At 34.9% G+C, this 19,220-nt stretch overlaps 1 protein-coding gene across 1 annotated transcript in view; it reads right to left on the reverse strand.

Annotated features, from left to right (window-relative positions):
• The window catches only part of LOC110098611, a 99,033-nt gene that overhangs the window by 11,537 nt on the left and 68,276 nt on the right, over positions 1–19,220 (reverse strand). The gene's annotated exons all lie outside the window — the stretch shown is intronic.

A 19,220-nucleotide genomic window follows, 5' to 3' on the forward strand; every position in this document is an offset into this window, starting at 1 on the left:
TTTTTTTTTTCTATGAGGAAATCAAATAAGGGGAGGCGGTAAGCTGGGAGGAGGTGACGGGATTTAATGGGGCTGAGGTGGAGGTTAATTAATTCCTAATTCCTTCCCATAGGATTAGGGAATAAATTAAGGATTAAAGTCAAGAGGAATTCGGCCAAGAGAGGTGTGGCTTCAATTTTGTTTCCAACGGGTGGGGAAGTGGTTTAGGAAACAAATCCTGTAGGAAGTAAGGGAAGCATTGAATGAAAGCTGAGGAGGGAATTTTATTTCCCAAAATCCGATTTCTGATTTTAGGAAATAAAATTAAAACTTAGGAGTTGGGGAAATAAATATAATTAAAGCCAAGGTGGATGGGGCCGGCTGTAACCATAGGGAAAGAGGGTTTTAATGCTTTAATTGTGATTACTTAATTGGGGTGTGGAGTTTAGGAAAGAAATAATTAAACTTTATTTGAATTTGAAATTAAAATAAAATTCATTTAGTAACTTTCCAAAAATAGAATGATAAATTAGGAAAAAATTCAAATTTCAAATTAGTGGAATTTGAAAATTTGAAAACCGCCCAAGATTAAGTCACCCAAATTAAGTTTGAATTACATCATGAATGTGATTCAAAACTTTCCTAAAATAGCTTTCTAATTTAGGAAATCATTTGAAATTCAAAATTCGAATTTCAAAGGATGAAAATAATTTCCTAAAGGGTGGCCGGCGGTGGAGGAGCTAATGGGGGAAGGTGGCCGGCGGCTATGGGGAAATTTTTGTGGAGCTTGGTATGAAGGTTTGGCCGAGGGGTTGAGAGGGGAAGAGGAAAAAATATGAAAACGACGACGGGGAGAGATAAGAAGGAAGAAAATAAAAAACAAAGATAAAACGAAAGCTAGAAAATAAGAACCGCGAGCCTCAGACTCTTCCGAAGACTGACGGGTGATTCGTTGCCCTTCTCCAAGGGACTTCAAATCACGAGCCCGGACCCATCCTGCGGCTGGTGACATCTTCGATTCCTTCCCACAGGAATCTCACTCTCGTTCTCTCCCAAGAAGAACACAAAAGTGGAAAACACAAAATTTTTCATATCAAATTAACCATCCATTACAATAGATTAAGGCCTTATATATAGGCCATAACATGAGAAAATAAAAAATACAAAAATGCCCCTTGGGCCAAGACACTCACATAAAGTATCCTAGAGGTAAAAGAGGAAAATACATAAAACAAGAGCTAAAATTCAAAAAATAATACATAAATGAAAATTTAAATAATGCCCGTCGATTTACTAAGCCGCCTGTGATAGATGCGCCAAATCTTCGTACCGATGTCCGCCTCACCACCCCTTTATCTTCTTTTCCAAATTTGGTTCATAATTTCTAGCAGCCATATAACTCCTTCCAGTGCAAGACCGTTGTTAGCTCCCTTAACTTTGCCTAGAATTTCCAGTCTTCCTCAAGCTGGATGTTGGATAGAATTTGAAAATTGATGCACTAGAACCATACTAACAAAAATAACAAGAAAAGATAATAGCAATAAAGAGGGAGAAAGAGAATCTAGAGTAAGTGTTGACGTGTTTTTCTCGTGATGACTCAGCCCGAATCGAGTCAATTCAAATCCGTTCGGATTTGATCACGCTTGATCAACTTAAATGATTGTCGTCGAGCGTTAATTCACTCAAATCATACTTCAATTTAATAAAATTAAATTCAATTTCATCAAATTTAAATCAAATTGATTGAAATTGACCTAAATTGTTCAAATCAACCCAAAATCGGTTCAAATCAAACCCAATCAAATCTCGTCGAGCATTGCCGAACAAAGATTGACGCAATTTGGCGCCAATTAAAATTTACTTTCGCAAAATTGACTTGATTGGACCCAAATCGGCCCAAATCGGTTCGGGTCGAGTCCAATTCAGACCTCATTTCAACTCAATTGGGCTAATCATAGCCCAATTAACCTTTCCAAATGAGTTCTTGCATCCAAGGGTTGAGATATGACTTGATTTTCAAACTTTTCTGTCGTTTTCCAGTCAAATATTCTCATTTTAGCAGGCGCATGTAGCAGAGATCGTAGAAATCTCTTATCTTGCAGCAAATCCACTCGAATAGGCATGGCTTGCAATCACTCGAATAGAAATCTATTCTTTCCTCATGTCTTGTATTATGGATATCTCCAAAGTCCTAAGTACATCATGTTGCAAGTCCTTGAACTTAAAATCGAACTTTAAGTTTCTCTACATCATATCCCTTTTGTTGGAACTAGAAACCAACAAACAATAATCAATTCTTTCTTATACATGATGTTTGGGAGTAGCCTACAAGCTCCAAACGTCATGCTACATAAGCTTTTAGATCTTGGAAATAAATTCTAAATTTCTAAGTCATTCATTCCTCTTATGCATGAATGATTTGGAGCATCTTAATGCTCCAAATATTTCATTGAATAATCAATCATTCTACTCACTATAAAACATGAAAATATTGATCGTATGTGTCGCACGCATTTCGATGTGCTGCGATGAAATTAGGCAAAATTTTAAAGTCGTCGAAATTCGACGCAATAAATTTTATAAAATTCTACGTGAAATTTCGATCGAAACGGCATAAATAACATATATCGAATTTCGCATGATTTGGAAATTAAAAAACGTCGAAGTTTGTTTAAGTAAAATTTTAGTCTTTTGCCTATTTTACCCTTATAAACACTTAAGGAAATTTTGGGAGGGGCACATGCATCAATTGACACTTTCATTCTTCCTTAAACCTCATTTCACGCCTAAGGACCGAAACATTCGGTCCTTGACATCTTTTGTTCGGCCGAGAGAGGGAGAAAGCAGAAATGAGAGGGAGAGGATGGTGAATAGGTGGTGGCTGGCCAGTTTCCGATAAGGGATTTTGGCGAAAAACGTGGGGAAACGCATAAGGAAGATAGAGGTAAGCTTCTAATGCAAGAAATGTTTCTTTTCCCTTAGATTTTTTGAGAGAAATTTTTAGGGTTTGCTCAAAACTCATAAGCTTAGAAGAAAAGTTATAGGGAAGGGTTAAGGAATGCCTTTAATCATGAAAAAATGAAAATTCCCTAGAAGATTTTCAAATTTCCGAAATTAGGGTATCTCAAATTTTACTTCTTTTTCAAATGAATGTTAGAAGAACTTTGGGAAAGGATTTTTAACCATGAAATTTAAAAGTTTCTTCTTCTTTTTTTTTTTAAATATTTAAAAGTTTCTTCTAAATTTTTATGTTTCTAAAATTAGGGTTTTCCACATGTTGAAATTTTGTGAAAATTTATTAGATTGTTCGTATAGGTCTTAGGAAGCTTTATTTATGAGAATTTGAGATTTTTATAAGAAATATCATTTTCCTAATTTTTAAAATTTAATAACGTAAATTTATAATTAGATAAGAGAGATGTTTTGAAATCTTATTGAAATTAGTGAAAATTTATATTTCCAAAATTATGTTTCCAAAATTTCAAAAATAATTAATGTAATTTATTAATTAGATGAATGAAATATTTTTAAATGCTTAGAAGATGAAAATAATGAATTTTCGATATCTAAATTTTAATTTTTTTTATAAATCCGAAAATTCATTTTAAAAATTTAAATTAGAAAATGAAAGGAGAAATAAATAATACGATATAATATTTAATATGAATGTTTTCCTTTAGGTTTTGAAAAAAAGATTGAAAAAGAAAGAATCGTCGCGAGGTTAGACAACGACTCGAAAATTTCTAGAAAGTGTTTGCTTGAGGTAGGAACACTTAACCCTACAATTCATATTTCTTTATGTTATTTTTGAAATGTCTAATGCACATTTTTATATTTTACTTTAGCAATGCATGTTAGATTTTCTCTCTTTTTGAAATGAAATACACCTAGCATGTTTAGAATGTATTGGTTGTTTAAAAGCATTGCACTATTTAATAAATACAACTCTTCATGTAAACTTGCCAAACAATACAAATAACTGATGCATATGAAAGATATGAGATTGATGTATAAATGAATGTGCATGTTGAAGGCGAAGTATTAAATATGGTGCATTAGCATAATACGGTTCTTAGGAGAAATATGGCTCTTCGGGAAAAAAAAGAAAAGAAAGATGATATGGCCAAAAATATGTTTGTGTATATGATCAGTACACTTCTGGTACTCCGGTAAGGTTATATATATTAAAGAATAAGAAAGCATATCAGTACATTATATGACATAAAAGGACATATAGTATTTGAAATGACCTCAAGAATATGCATATGAACTGTAGCATGGGACATTTAGAAAAAACAAATCATGACATTTAGTAATCATATAGATGAGTTAAATTACATCAAGCATAAATGATGAATTCCTCTCATGATATATGAATTTGTTAGAGTTAGTTGTTACCTGCTAAACATTACCTCATTCCCTCGTTCTAGGATATTTTTCAGGAGACCTCGCTGCTAGCAATGGCTGATCAACCTTGTTTCACTTATAGTCGTAGAAGACCGGATGATAGGTTTTCTCTTGTGTTTTTCTTTTAGTTGTCGTATGATTTTGGATGGTCATTGGTATGAATGAAAGAATTTCTTTTTTCACCTTTATATATCTTTCAAATGATATGAAATATTTTGTTCTATGGAACCTGTTTTAGAGGCGCTTTTTACATCCCTTGAATTGTTTTTAGATTCATTTTATGTCTTCTTTTAATGCTATTAAATTGTTTTGTTGTATCATTTACGTCCGACATCCGTTCTCGCCTTGTTTATACGAGCTCACTGGTCCGGGTCATGACGGAGTAGTATCAGAGTCCATGTTTTGGATATGGATCAGTATAAAGCGCCATTAGATTGATTTATGAGTCCTAGAACTTATAGGGTGTATGTTATACGATGATTATTGCATTGGAATTTTTTTAATTAGTTTAGGGCTATGGATCAGGAGCATGATGCCACTGATGGCAAACCAGATGGAAACAATGAACAGGCTGGGAGAGAAGTTCCAACGATATCATCTGTGGTACAACCTCCTGGTGGTAACAACAGTGCTACCATAGAACCTTTACTCAGATGATCATGGCTGTGACACAATTAATTCAGTATTTTCAAGATCAACCTCAGTTTAGTTTCAGGAGAGAGTCATCTATAGACAAATATTTGAAACTCTTTTAGGACATGCGACCGCATCTCTTTACATGAGTACGAGAGTCAGTTGATGCAGAATACTGACTTATGAGGATCGAGAAGATTTTAGAGGATATGCATTGTCTGACTAACTGATTGAGGGTGACTTTAGCCACCTTTGCATTGGATTGTAAGGCCAAAAGATGATAGAGAGGACAGTTGTTGGAGAAATTTGGTGACAGAGCAACATCTCAGATTTTGTCATTCTTTAGAGACTACTTTGTGCCTCTTTCTACGAGAAGGCAGATGCAGGAGTGATTTATTCGGTTAGTACAAGGAGATCGTACTGTTATGCAATATGAAGCTGAGTTTAATATGCCTTCTCGTTATTCAGCTCAGCTTAGCCCAAGTGTTATAAACAAATGGCATAAATTTTTGTCAAGGCTTCGAGATGCGATTCGATAGACATTGATTCCTTTTGGCATTCATGATTACTCTATTTTGATTTAGAGAGCAATGAGGATAGAGATTGATTATTAGGCTACTCAGAAGAAGAGATCTTTTTCAGAAGAAGAAGGAAGACCAGGAGTTTATAAGACCCAAATTAGGAAATGCACATCCCTCTTTGTACTTATAAGGTTCAAAGCATTTCTCTATAAGTTGCAACCTCTAGGTTGCATCTTCTTCTCTCTTTCTACAACTCAAAATTTATAGAAATTCCTCTCATTCCACTAACCCAAGTTAGATGGATGAATATCCTATTCTTTGAACACCAAATGCTCAAGAAAATTCTTTCAATTTGCAACCTCCACTTGCATTTCTCCTCTCTTCTCTACAAGCCAATATTGTAGAGAGATCATCCTTTCTACAACTCAAAAGTTAATATAAATTCCATTATTCGCCTCAATCCAAAATTAGAAGAGTGTGGACCTCGTTTTGAACATTAAAATGTTCAAAGATCCTTCATGAGATTGCAATATCTAAATTACATCTCTCTATTCTTTTCTACAAACGAAAATTGTAGAGAAATTCTCCTCTTTCTGCAACCCAAAAGTTATATATAGCTCTCATTCATTTAACCCATGTTGAGTGAATCAAACCTACACCAAATCACCTATTTGTTGAATCAAAATCAACAAATAGTTCATACCAAATCATTTATTTGTTGAACCAAAATCAACAAATAATTTCATATCAAACATAGGAGTCAAAATCTTAGCTTTCTTTCATTCTCCTAACCCAAGTTAAGTGAATGAGTTCCTCTCTTTGGATAACCGAAAATCGAAAGAACCTTTGACTTGTAGTCTCAATCTACATGTCATTCCATAGAATTTGCTCTATCCATATTTAGCAAGCCAAATATTTATCACTGAGTATAAAATTCAATGAAAATTCTAATTAATTTGCAATCTCAATTGCAAATCAATCTTCCTCACCTATTTAGCCAAAACTAATTGGTGACCCATCTTTCATTTGCCCAATCTAAATTAAGCAAACATATCTCTCTTTAAATACAAAAATTCAAAGAGACCTCTTGATTTGTACCCTCAAAGCTACAAGTCATCTCTCTTTTTTTATGGGTTCTTAAAGCCTTAGAGAAATTTCCCAACTCTTAGCCACCAAGCTATGAGTTTCATTCCTTTCTCCTCTCAACTCCAAAAGCTAAGCAGAATTCTCCAATACTTGGCTCAAAAAATAATGTTTTACACCTATCACGTAGACCCAAATTTTAGGTTAAATACCTCTTATAGTGACATGCCACACAAGCCTCACACACATATGTGCACAACCCCTAGGCATGCTAAGATTATGATTTTTCCTTTTTCTGCACATGTGGTAGATGATTGGGTGTGATTGCATTTGGATTATCTGTGTTGTAGGCACTTAACCTTAAATAGATAGTGTAGAAATATACACATTTTCTTGCAGGTGGACATGTCAAAAAGGGAGGCGCAGTAAAATTATAAATAAAAATGCTTGAATGATATGTGATGCTTAAAACTCCCAAGAGATGTGACCAATAGGGTAGAAATAGATGTTTGACACTTTAAATGATAAACAAAATTCTGGATGTGACATGTTTCTAATAAACTATTTTCTGACTCTCTATTTTGTAGCTTTGAGTCTTTTCTTTTTTAGAATGTATTTGATTAGACTGACGTTGTTTTTCTTTTTTTACTTTTGGGGCTTACTGAAAAAAGGTGGATCAAGAGGATATATCTAATAATTGTGAAGCCCAAAATTTACTTGGAAGACTCCAAGAAGTAAGAAACTGTAATTAATATTTGACTGGGTTGTATAATTGTAGGAAACGCGGCTGTCAAATTTGATTGTAATAACTGGGGCATTATTTACATTTTGCCTTAGTTGATTTGCATATTCAAGCAAGTGTTATTTTTTTACTGGATATGCAATAGAAGCATGTTTTTTCTTAGGTTTCTTCTCTTATTTTGCTTGGGGTTGGCTGGACTTTTAATACGGTAGGCTCTTAGGATAAGATTAAGATTTCTACCGATTAAAAATGTAAGAAATCTATAATCAATCTAAGCTTCATGATTTTCAAATAAAAAGAAAATTGTATAACTCCCTTCAAGGAACCATGTTTTCCAAAACCTAAAATGATCATGTGTAGGCCAGTAAGTCACATATAAAAATCCCTCAGTTAAAGATCATATTATAAAAAAATCAGCATTTGTGAGTCAGCATTTTACATACCACACATAGTCAGTCATCTTGGCCTCAAATCGAAGTTGTAAGCCATATCTTTTAAACAAAAATAGCTTCCCTGCTCTTCATATGAATTGAGACACGAAATCATAGTTTTAATAGTGACTAAGTAAGTTAACTAGTGGATCTTTCCAGGTAAGGTAATAAATCCATAGGTCGGGCTATTTATGCCTCTTGTGAGATGTAGTTTGTAAGTTCCTTACACTTCATTAAATTTAGATTCGAGACACTACCCTTCGATAGTCCTCACCTTAGATTTAGGATCTGAGGCTTGGTTGATTTCAATCACCTTATAAGCTCTCATTTTCCAAGCATTTCCTTCAACTCCAACTCATGTTGTTGGAATATTGGTCACATCCTTCTAATCAAAATAATAAACATAAATAAAATTGGAGTCTAAAATATAAAACCCAACAGAAGATAATCGAAGCAGCTCTTAGATTTCTCAGAATTAAGTGTTCTTTCTTCACTCATTTTTGCCTTCTTTCTAAACTCCAATCAAAAGTTAATCTTCTCATCCTTGAAATTCTTAAAGACTAAAACTCTTTAAATAAGAATTTCATATATTTTAAAATCAAAATTTTAGCCAATCTTTTGATGATTTTTAAAATAAAGAAAATCACGAGTTTAATAAAAAAAATTTCAAGTATCAAATATTTGAAATGTAATTAACTATAGAGGCTTGCCCCTATGGGGCATCTGTATCCCAGCATACCTGTTAACGGCGAATGGCGCACCATGGCGCAAAGGTCTCTTTGGAGCCATGGCGTATAGCACACGGCGCAGCGCGCGCTATTTTCAATATGACGCAAACTATATAAAAATTATAAAGTAATAAGCATGAATATGAAATATTATTAAAAATAAAAGACAACCTATCATTATAATAAAAGACAACCATAAAATATATAAGTTCGACTAAGTAACATCCAAATATCTTATAATTCAAATATTACAATCTTTTTTTAAAAGATCAAATAAGAATTTAATCTACTCTTCTTGGGAATCATCATCATCAGCAAATGTTAAAAAAGCTTAATTATCTTCTTCAACATTGTCTCCTACTTCATAATTCTATTCATGACCCTCCTCATCATCATTCTCAATAGCAACATCATGCATAATTGAAGATTCTTTCTCTTTCCCTTTAGATCTTTTCCGAATATTATAACTTTTATCATAAACATCAGTAGCTTTAGCAACACTTGTCCAAGTTAAATCTTCTTCTCCAGCAAAAAAGTCATTTTCTTCATCAGACTCATCATCTAATTTTCCTTTTAGCTATTCATTTGCATCATCTATCTCAGTCAAAGAAATAGGATCAATGACATCACAATGATTGAATCTCCGAATCAGTGCTCTATTATATTTCACATAAACTAAATCGTTTAAGCGACCATGATCCAATTTGCTTCTTCGTTTGCTATGAAGCTGCAATTAAAATATTATTAAATTACTATATTATGAACATATATAAAAAATCAAAACATATATTGTAAAATACTAACATGTTCAAAAATACTCCAATTGCGTTCGCATCCAGATGAACTAAATGTTAGACTTAGGACTTTAATAGCAAAGCTTTGTAAATTTGGAGCTCCTTGTCCATATGCCAACCACCAATCAGTTGGAAGAAATGAATTTTTTTTTTCAATATTATATAACAAATCAGTCTTAATTTTTTTTGTAAATAATGATACCTGAAGATCGGGTAGTTCTTTGTCTTACAGCTGGTTGAATACCAAAAAGTCATTCACCCCTAATGTATAAACTTAATTCATTACTAATTTTATCTTCTTCAGCTACATATTGAGATAATCTTCCAATACATTGGTAAAGACCATCAGATATTTCTTTATCCTTGACAATATCAGGGTTATTCAAGAAATATTCAGGATTTAAAAAAAATCCCACTGCAAGTAGAGGCTGATTTAATTGCACTTCCCATCTTATATCAATAATTTTAAAAATTTGATCATACTTATCACTATTATTGAAGCTTGCAGCAATTGCCTCTTTTGCTCTATCGATTGCTTCATATATGTAAGCCATTGGGGGCTTCTTCTCTCCATCAACCAATCTAAGATCCTTTAATAAATGACCAGCTATTTTTAAGGCATACACTATAGTGTTCCAAAATGATTGTTGTAAGATTGTATGTTTAGATTGTTTTGTTTTAGCCTCTTTCGCATAAGAACCCAAGATAAATTCCTCACAAGTAAACATTTTCTTCAAGTTCAGTTGTTATTGATGAAAATGTTGTAAAGTTAAGAAAGCTGTTGCAAAGCGAGTTTTTGCGTGTTTGACCAGTGCTCTTTGGTTTGTGCACATTCTCATTAACTCAAGTAAGCAAGGCCTAGAATATATAAAACTGTGTATTGTCACTGCTTTCTCAAAGCAACGCCTTAGCTTTTGAATTTTAAAAATGTCCTCCATTATTAAATCTAAACAGTGAGCAGCACAAGGAGTCCAATAAATATGAGGATATTTGTCCATCAATAATTTACTGTTATGTCATTATAATTTAAGTTAAGATATATACAAATTCTTCATGAAATAACATAACTTTAGAATAAAAGTTGTGACAAACCTGCAAGAACATTTTTGGATTCATTATCAGTGACCACTTGGACTAACTATATAGTCCAATAACCTCGATGTACTTGCAAAAAAGTTCAAACATTTTCATAGCATTCTTGGAGAAAGAATTAGCATCAATTGATTCTATGAATGCACTACCTCTTGGACAATTAACAAGAAAATTGATTAAGCTTTTCCCATTCCTCGACGTCCATCCATCTGCCATTAGAGAACAACCATATCATACACAATGTGCTTGATGGCGTCGCAATAGCTCATGTGTATGTCCAAGCTCTTTCTTCAAACAAGTAACTCGTACCTCATGATAACTAGGAGGTTTCATACCAGGTCCAAACTGCCCAAGTGCCTCCACCATAACAGGGAAACTATCAAAATGAAGGGGGATCAAATCAAATCCAAAAAAATTTGATTTTTGACTTCTCCAACTCATTAATGTCAAGTGAAAGGTTAGCTCATTATGAGCTAGTTTTTAGTTCATTTATGGAGCTAAAAATTAGCTCATTATTTATTTGATCTTTTCTATTCTCCTTCCCCCCTTTGTCTATTTGTTTCCTGTGCTTGGCTCTTGGGTTCCCGTACCATGGCTCCTTGGTTTCATCGGTTAGTTGCTGGTTTTCCGTGCTGGGTTGCCTTTCCCGTGCCTTGGTGCTTCGGTTCCGTGCGGGCATCCTTGGCTTTTGCGGCTGCTTCTTCGGATTCTGCCTGGGCTATTTTCCCGTGGCTGTTGGGGGCTAATTTTTGTGGCTGTGATGCTTTGTTTCTTGGAGTGATTGCTGGCTTTTCATCTCCCTCATTTAATATAGAATGTGAAGAGATTTTGGGGCTTTTTTGGACAGAAATTGGACAATTTTTGGAACTGATTTGGTGGCTGTTTTGGGAGGAATTCCAAGAGACTTTTGCTTATTTCTGTGCAATTTTCTACTGCTGTTTTTAGGTGTCTTTTGGCGTTCTATCTTCCTATTTTAATTAGCTTTTAATTAAGTTTTAGTGGTTGTTTGTATTCCTTCTTTTGTGCTTATAAATACGAGTTATTTGTGGCTGTTTTAGATAAGATATGTGAATGATTTTTGGAAATGTAAACCTACGGGTTTCATTGGAAAGGCTTGCGATCTTTGTCCACCTTCTTTCTCTTCCCCTCAGAAAATCTTGCGAGCTCTTTCCAACCTTCGCCTTGGCTTCTAACCTCTTTCGTCTCTCCGCAAGTGACACTCCATCTGTATCCTTCTTCTCAAAATGTAGCAAGTTTAGGGTGTCTTGTTTGAGTCAGGTTTGTTTGAGTCAAGTTTGTAAGAGTCAATGGTTGTAAGTCTTTTATTTTATAACATTAAAGTTTGTTTTGTTGAATTTGTCTAGTTTTTGTGAGTTTTTGTAAGTTTCTAGATCTTAGAAAGAGATTGTCTTTGTGACCAAAAATGTGGGTCCCTTCCCAAATTTTTGGTTGCATCAACACTTAAACAGCCCTTCCCCTCATTTCTTTTCTAGCTGCATCCATTTCTTTGTTAAACTGATCTTTTCTATGCTTTACTAATCTTCAGGGTTTGGTGTAAGGAAATTATCTAATTGACCTTTAGGTCGTGATGTTTTGAAAATAGATGTAGATGTAGATCCTTAACTAGATGTGTTAGATTTACTTGTCCGCAACATTTTGGATGGTTTAGCAACTAAAATATCATCTGTCATCACATCAAAGTCTTCTCCTTCTTCTTCAGCAAGGTTGACATTTGATATGTCATTAAACTGTTCATTTAAATCTTTTTTTTTTCCAACATGGATGCCTTAATTTTAGACTTCACGTGCTCGGGATAGTTATAGCAAGGCCTTGCATTCCTAAAACCCCCAACGAGGTGTTGTTTGTGGCGTGTAATTCCTCCTTTGTTATTTTACCACAAAAAATGCATATCACACGGTTGTTGTCGGATTCATTTGTTAGTATAACATATTTTCATGCTGGATCTATTTTTAAAAATTGAACTGAATCTGACATTTTATGATCACCTAAAAGCAAAAAAAATTTAGATAAAAAAAACATAATATTGCCCAAGAAACATAATATGGGGTTGTCCCGGAACAAAATTTATTTGTAAGAGGAATTTTGAAGTTCGTTTGTATGGAAATTAGGGAGCGGTACCGAGCATGTACCGAGCGGTACCGAGCATTTACATAGCGGTACCGAGCGGTATCATGCATGTACTTAGCGATACCGAGCATGTACCTAGTTGTACCGAGCGGTACAGAGCATGTAACTAGCAGTACCGAGCATGTACCGATCGGTACCGAGCATTTACATAGCGGTATCATGCATGTACTTAGCGATACCGAGCGTGTACCTAGTTGTACCGAGCTGTACCAAGCGGTGCAGAGCATGTAACTAGCGGTACCGAGCATGTACTGATCGGTACCGAGCATTTACATTGCGGTACCGAGCGGTATCATTCATGTACTTAGCGATACCAAGCTTGTACCTAGCGGTATCGAGCATGTATCTACTTGTACTGAGCTGTACCGAGCAGTACAGAGCATGTAACTAGCGGTGCCAAGCAGTATCTAGCATATACATAGCGGTACTGAGCATTTACTTAGCGGTACCAAGCATGTACCAAGAGGTACCGAGCATACCTGTTATGTTATAAATTCTTGTAAGAAATAGCCTTACAAAACAACAGAGTTGTGCGGAACAGACGGAGGTTGCAAATCGGAGTCAGCTGGTTAAATTTTTTATTGGAAAAGACGAAGGAGGGGGCAGATTTGGCAGAAGCACTGCTTTGCGGGATGATTCGGCGGAAACAACAACTTCAACTTCGGGACAGATTCGGCTGGATTCAACGGAAGCAGCGAATGCAGCAAACAAAAAATAGAAAACCTTCGACTTCGGGATAGATTCAGCGACCTCGACTTAGGGACTGCGGGATGTGTTCAGCGGATGCAGCAAACAGAAAATATTTCGTGAAATTAGGGCAATGAATAGTCATTTATCTTAAAATATAGATATATTTTTAAATATAAAAAATATTCATAAGTATACCGAAATTTAAAAACAATTTTGCGCGCTATATTGTGCCGTGTGCAATGCGTCATGGCTCACATGTGGCGCAAATAGCGTGCGCTATTTTAAACACATGCGCCTCGCCATGAACATGGCGCCGTAGGTGCGCCGCGCCGCGTCGTGCGCTATAGCGCGCGCTATTTTGCGCTATTGACAGCTATGATCCCAGAATAAAATAAACCTCTTTCAATAAAATATTTAATGGGGGAATCAGTATTAAAATTATAAATTTTATAATTAAGTCTAAAAAGAAATGATATTTTTGTATTTCAAAGTAATATATCATCTTTCTTATGTCGTACTCGATCACAAAATATGAAATTTGTTTGAGGATGACAAAATGATGCCAGCAAAAATTTGGGATGGCTCCAAATTTTTGAAAGCAAAAACAAGACTTTCCTAGGTAATAGAAAATACACGAAATAACCAAAAGTACACAAAATACAACAAATAAACCAAAAATGACTTACAAACCTTCGACGCTTACAAACGACAAAATAAAGACACAATGACTTTCCTAAAACTGCTTGCCAAATATTGAGAAGAAACATACAGGTGGGTGGATACATACGGAAAGAAGAATGAGATTGGAAGCCAGGACGAAGTATAGCTCGCAAGTTATAGAGAAGAGAAGAGGAAGAGGACATAACTCGTAAGTTATTCCAAAGAAAACCCTCAAGTTTTATCTCAAAACATCATCATCACAACCAACATTTTTCATCCCAAAACAACTCTATTTTATAGGCAAAAGAAGGAAGATAAACAGCCATAGCACCTCCAACCAAATCCAATTAGAATTGGGGAAATGAAAAGCCAAAAGACACCGAATGAAAGGCCAAAAGACAACAAAACAGCCAACATAATTTCTACACAGAAAACAGGGAAACAAGCCACAGAAAACCCAACCAACAGCCATGGGAAGCCCAGCCAACAAGGGACTCGAAGAGCCAACACAGGAAACAGGACAACACTTCACGGGAAAACAGTCAGGAGGCGAAAACCGAGAGGGAATGACCACGGGAACAACAACAGCCAGCAAAAACCGAAAACAACAAGCAGCCCATGGGACAAAACCGAGTAGACAATGGGGAAGGGAAGAGACACAATAAAACAGGCAAGGGGGAATCCTAAGAGCCAACTTTATTCTCAAAGAAGAAACCAAAGAGTCAAAGGCAAGGGACAATGAATCTAATTAATTGCGTTAATGAGCTGAAAAAGAAGAAGAAGCTCATTAATGAGCTGATTTTTAGTAGAGATAAAGAAACTCACCAAAATAAAATCTAACTTGTTTTGACCCCACCCTGCCTACATCACAAAATTTCTCCAACAGTGAGATTCCGTAATATTTCACAATATTGAAAGAAAAATAAGAATTAGAGTTCAAATTATTTAACATCCTAGGCTCTACAACGACCTATTTCTAGGCTTGGGTATGTGCTTATCAATGTAGAAAATGTTATACTTTGGCCATACAGGAGGAAAAAAAATAGCAAAGCTTAATAGCTACATGCTTTAAAATACATTAGTGTAGCCCAAAATTTTACCAATAGGAGTGGGCTCCAAAAAATCACGACTCAACCTCTCCGCGGCCCCTTTCTTTATTCGAGTCATTGAGGAGAGTTTTAACGAGTAAGTTCCAATGCAAATTTTTAAAAGGCAGATTGTGTTTAGAATAAGACATTACTCAGAGATTTCACCCTCAATTTTGCGAGTACTTTATGATCTGAGTTCAAGTTTCCTATAGCACAAGCCATTATAGTTAATCACATATAGTAAGAGTGCGAATGAGGTGGGCTTTTCACACGTGGTAATGGGTGACTGCCGCCTATTCGAACTGGCACTGAACTGCGGGGTATGGGCACTGTAGCAAACAGCTAGATCTACACAGGATTTGAGAAAGGTTTGCAAGTATTTCTTTTCTTTTCTTTTTTCCTTAATATTTTGTGTGGAGTTCAACAATTTCATGATAATTTGATTCTTAAAAGAACAGAATAAAAAATAAAGATATATAGTTGACCCCGTGTAGTAGCAGTGTTTAAAATTGTGTAATCGGGCATTGAGGCGTTTTCTTTTTCATTAGACGAGGCGCAAGCCTCAAGGCGTTTTGAGGCGTAAGCCTCAAAATCAAAAGATTACTTAAACAAAAAATGATAAATTTTTTATATACTAATGAGCAAAAAATATAAAACATAAAAAGGCACAAGTTATGAAGTGAAATCAAAATATCTAAATAATAAAACAATATGAAATATAGTTCAACTTAAATTCTATCTTTCTCAAATCACAATATTATTTTCATTAACATATAATTTCAAAAATAAATAGCAATGAATACAACAATATACCGAGCAGCCGGTGGTCCAAGGGGGAGCTGCCCCCTGGCGGAGTTCGACCTGTAATTTTGAAGTTCTTAATATTTTTAAAGTTCGTAAGTCATTTGTATGGAAAGATACCGAGCGGTACTGAGCATTGTTGTACTTAGTGGTAAGAAGCAATGTTATACTGAGTGGTAACGAGCAGTACCGAGCATGTACCTAGCGATAACAAGCGGTACTGAACAGACATACCAATTGTGGAATCTTATTAGGTTATGGGCTTTTTTTAATTTTAAGATGCGGACGCCTCTAAAACATGAGGCGAGGCGGCCCTCAGTGAACATGAGGCGTACGCCTCAATGCCAGCTCTCATTGCGTAGGCTTTGAGGCTTAAAAGTCTGAAATTGTGCTGAGGTGTGCCTTTTATTATGCAATTTTAAACCATGTGTAGTGGGATAAAATTTAGTTGTTGTAGGATGCAATTCACTTTTTGTAAGGTGATTTGGTTTGTAGGAGTTATGTTATATACATCTTACACTATCACCCTCATGTTAAGATAACTATAGTTGCATCATTCATAGGCTGTCACCCACCTAATGCTGAAATAGGAATGATTTACAAATCTGACCTAGCCAATGTCCTGCCGGATTTCTTTCGATCCATATTGCCATTATCCTGTAAATCTCTCAACCTATGGTACTGGACTTGTATAAGAGCTTAGTACTACTATGTCCTTGTTGTAACAATTTCATGCAAGAATTTTGCCTCAAAAATAATTTATGCATCTAACGTAAGTTGCAGTTCTTTGCAAGCTTAGGGTTAAGGAGCTAAGAAGATTTTCTCTTCAATAAACCACCACATAAAAGATGGAAATTAAGCTGGGCTACAAGAGTAAAATGGTAGAAGATACTGCCATTCCTATCATCAAGCAGCTCTTCAAGACAACTCTGTAAAGGGTACAATTAATGAATGAATCAGTATCTACTGAAGTCACTAATACTCTCCGCCAAAAAATTCAGGAATTGAGGGCCAAGGTAATATACACTCTTAAATTTTTAGAGTTGTCTAAATCAAGTAAATTCATCACTGGCAACAAGTTTATTTTTCAATAGCTTACTCATCGTCGATTGATTTCTAATGAAATTGATTTTGATCAGATTTTCAAGTTTTTATTGGGTTCATTTATATTAATGAAAGGTCAACTTTAAGTCGCCCTTGATTTATAATACAACAACAAGCCTTCATTCCACTAAGTGGTATTGGCTACAAGAATCTTTTTTCACCATTGGGTCATGTTATGAGTCAAATTCTCATTTAAATCTAATAAAGAAAGATCATTTTTAATATTTTCTAACAAAGTCATTTTATGTCTGCTTCTACCTTTCTTAATATAAGTCAAATCTAACATATTTTCTCTCCTAATTGGGTCATCATAAGCCAATTGTTTACATGACCAAACAATCTAAGACGACTCTCTCTAATCTTAAATACCATTAGAGCTACTCCAACCTTCTCACGTATATCTCTAAAAGTAAAGCCACTCATCCACCTGAGCACCCTCATCTCTGCAACACCTAATTTAATTTTATATTTATCTATTAATGGCCACCATTCTGCGCTATAAAGCATTGTCCTTGATATATAATATCTACAAAAATTCTATGATTAAACTTTTATGCAAGTTAAGAAAAAAAAACAATAATTTCAATTCTTGAGCGCGCTTTTAGATTCAAGTTAACATTTAGATTATTTATTACTTAAAGGTAGTATTTATTTGTTTTGATATGCATTTAAATTTATCATCAGGGAAAAATATTTTAAATAAAAATTTGAATTGACTTGACATTTCTTGATAAATTATTTTTTTCCCATTTAAATCATCTACCAAGGCCTTTATGAATTCTCTGCACTTTCCTTTACTTCATTCACAATCTCTCTTCTAAAGCATTTTTTTCCTATCGCAATGCTCTACAAGATCCCACTTCCATTGCTTCTATGAGAAAAAGCCCTCAGACTTTCAAGGAATTCAAGTACTCACACTTTAATTAAGTGTCGAATTATACTGAGAGTTTATATTGTTTATTGTATTAATAATGAAAATTTTATTGTTCAAGTTCCAATAGAAGATGAGTATCCTAATAGTTTATATAATGATGAGTTAGGTTTTTATCAGAATCAAATCCAACTAGAATAGCAACCCCAACTTCAACATATGCTACCTCCTTGGCCTCGCCTCTGTTGGTCGCTGCAAAGGGACTCGCCTTAACAGTTTCAAATAGAGAGGGACACCGTCATAATACAAAGAGAGGTCGACTCCCTCAACCAGCTTTGTGCCGATGTTAGCAACAGGAGATTCACCAATCGCCGCTAACCCTTCAGGTCAAACTATAATCATCATTACCACCCCATGCTCAACCTTAATCCTTTTTGTAGGAGGGAAGTTGATGGTTCAGAAGACCACTAAATGGTCTGTCCATCTTTTTCAACCTTCTTACTTCCCGAAGGATAATTCACGTTTTTCTTTAATTTGTAAGCCTTTCATAGGTCAAAAGTTGCCTTCATTAAGGCTTCATTTGGTTATTTGGTAATTTTATAAAAGACAGTTTTAAGAAACATTGATTCAGAAAATGTAATTTTCTAACGGAGAAGCAAATAAAAAGCTTTCTCAAAACAGCAGAAAAATGAAGAAAAAGGAGTTAAGGTGATTTGACGAACCAAACAGTAAAAAACAAATAAATTTGACGTTTTAAAATGGAATCAGCACAAAACACTTCCAATCAAACGAAGCCTGAATGCTTAACACCAGCTCATGCTAAAGGTTAAAGGTTCAAAATCATTAAACTTAAATTTTAAATTTAAAGCATTAATTCTTATTATAATTTTTTGAGTTTCATGTCTAGGTTCTTTATTGATTTTTTAATTAAATGATATCTTAGTCTTGATCTATTTTGAGCACTTGATATTGATATTGTAATAGGGCCTTCAAAATTAGTTTGATGTTCTACACTACTTAGCCACAAAGATTTCAATCGTGATCTTTTATAACCATGCAAAGCATTGCTGGTCTTTTTTTTTTCCTTTTAATTAGAATTCACACAATGTGGAAGTTGAACTCCTCCCCCTCACAATTCATGAGGAGCAAAACCAGATGAGTTAATGCTCAGTGGTAAAGAGACTGAAACGAAGGGCAAATTATTGGGTCAGGTGACCGAAGCCATCTCTCCGTTCGGTCGCCAATAAAAATGCGCCATCTGTTAGGATTTTTTTTAATTTAATATTAACGCTTTATGTCTTTTCAAAGTTAGCGACCCGACCCGATAATGCTTTTCATTTGAATTTCGGCAAATAAAGAATGGAAACGCCGCGCGACATCTTCACTGTTACTCCAGCTCCAGCTCTGGTAAGCGCTCTCGGATTCCTCCATTTCCTTCGGTTCTGCAT

Source organism: Dendrobium catenatum, unplaced genomic scaffold (genome assembly GCF_001605985.2).
Source record: "Dendrobium catenatum unplaced genomic scaffold, ASM160598v2 fragScaff_scaffold_124, whole genome shotgun sequence".
Lineage (NCBI taxonomy): Eukaryota > Viridiplantae > Streptophyta > Magnoliopsida > Asparagales > Orchidaceae > Dendrobium > Dendrobium catenatum.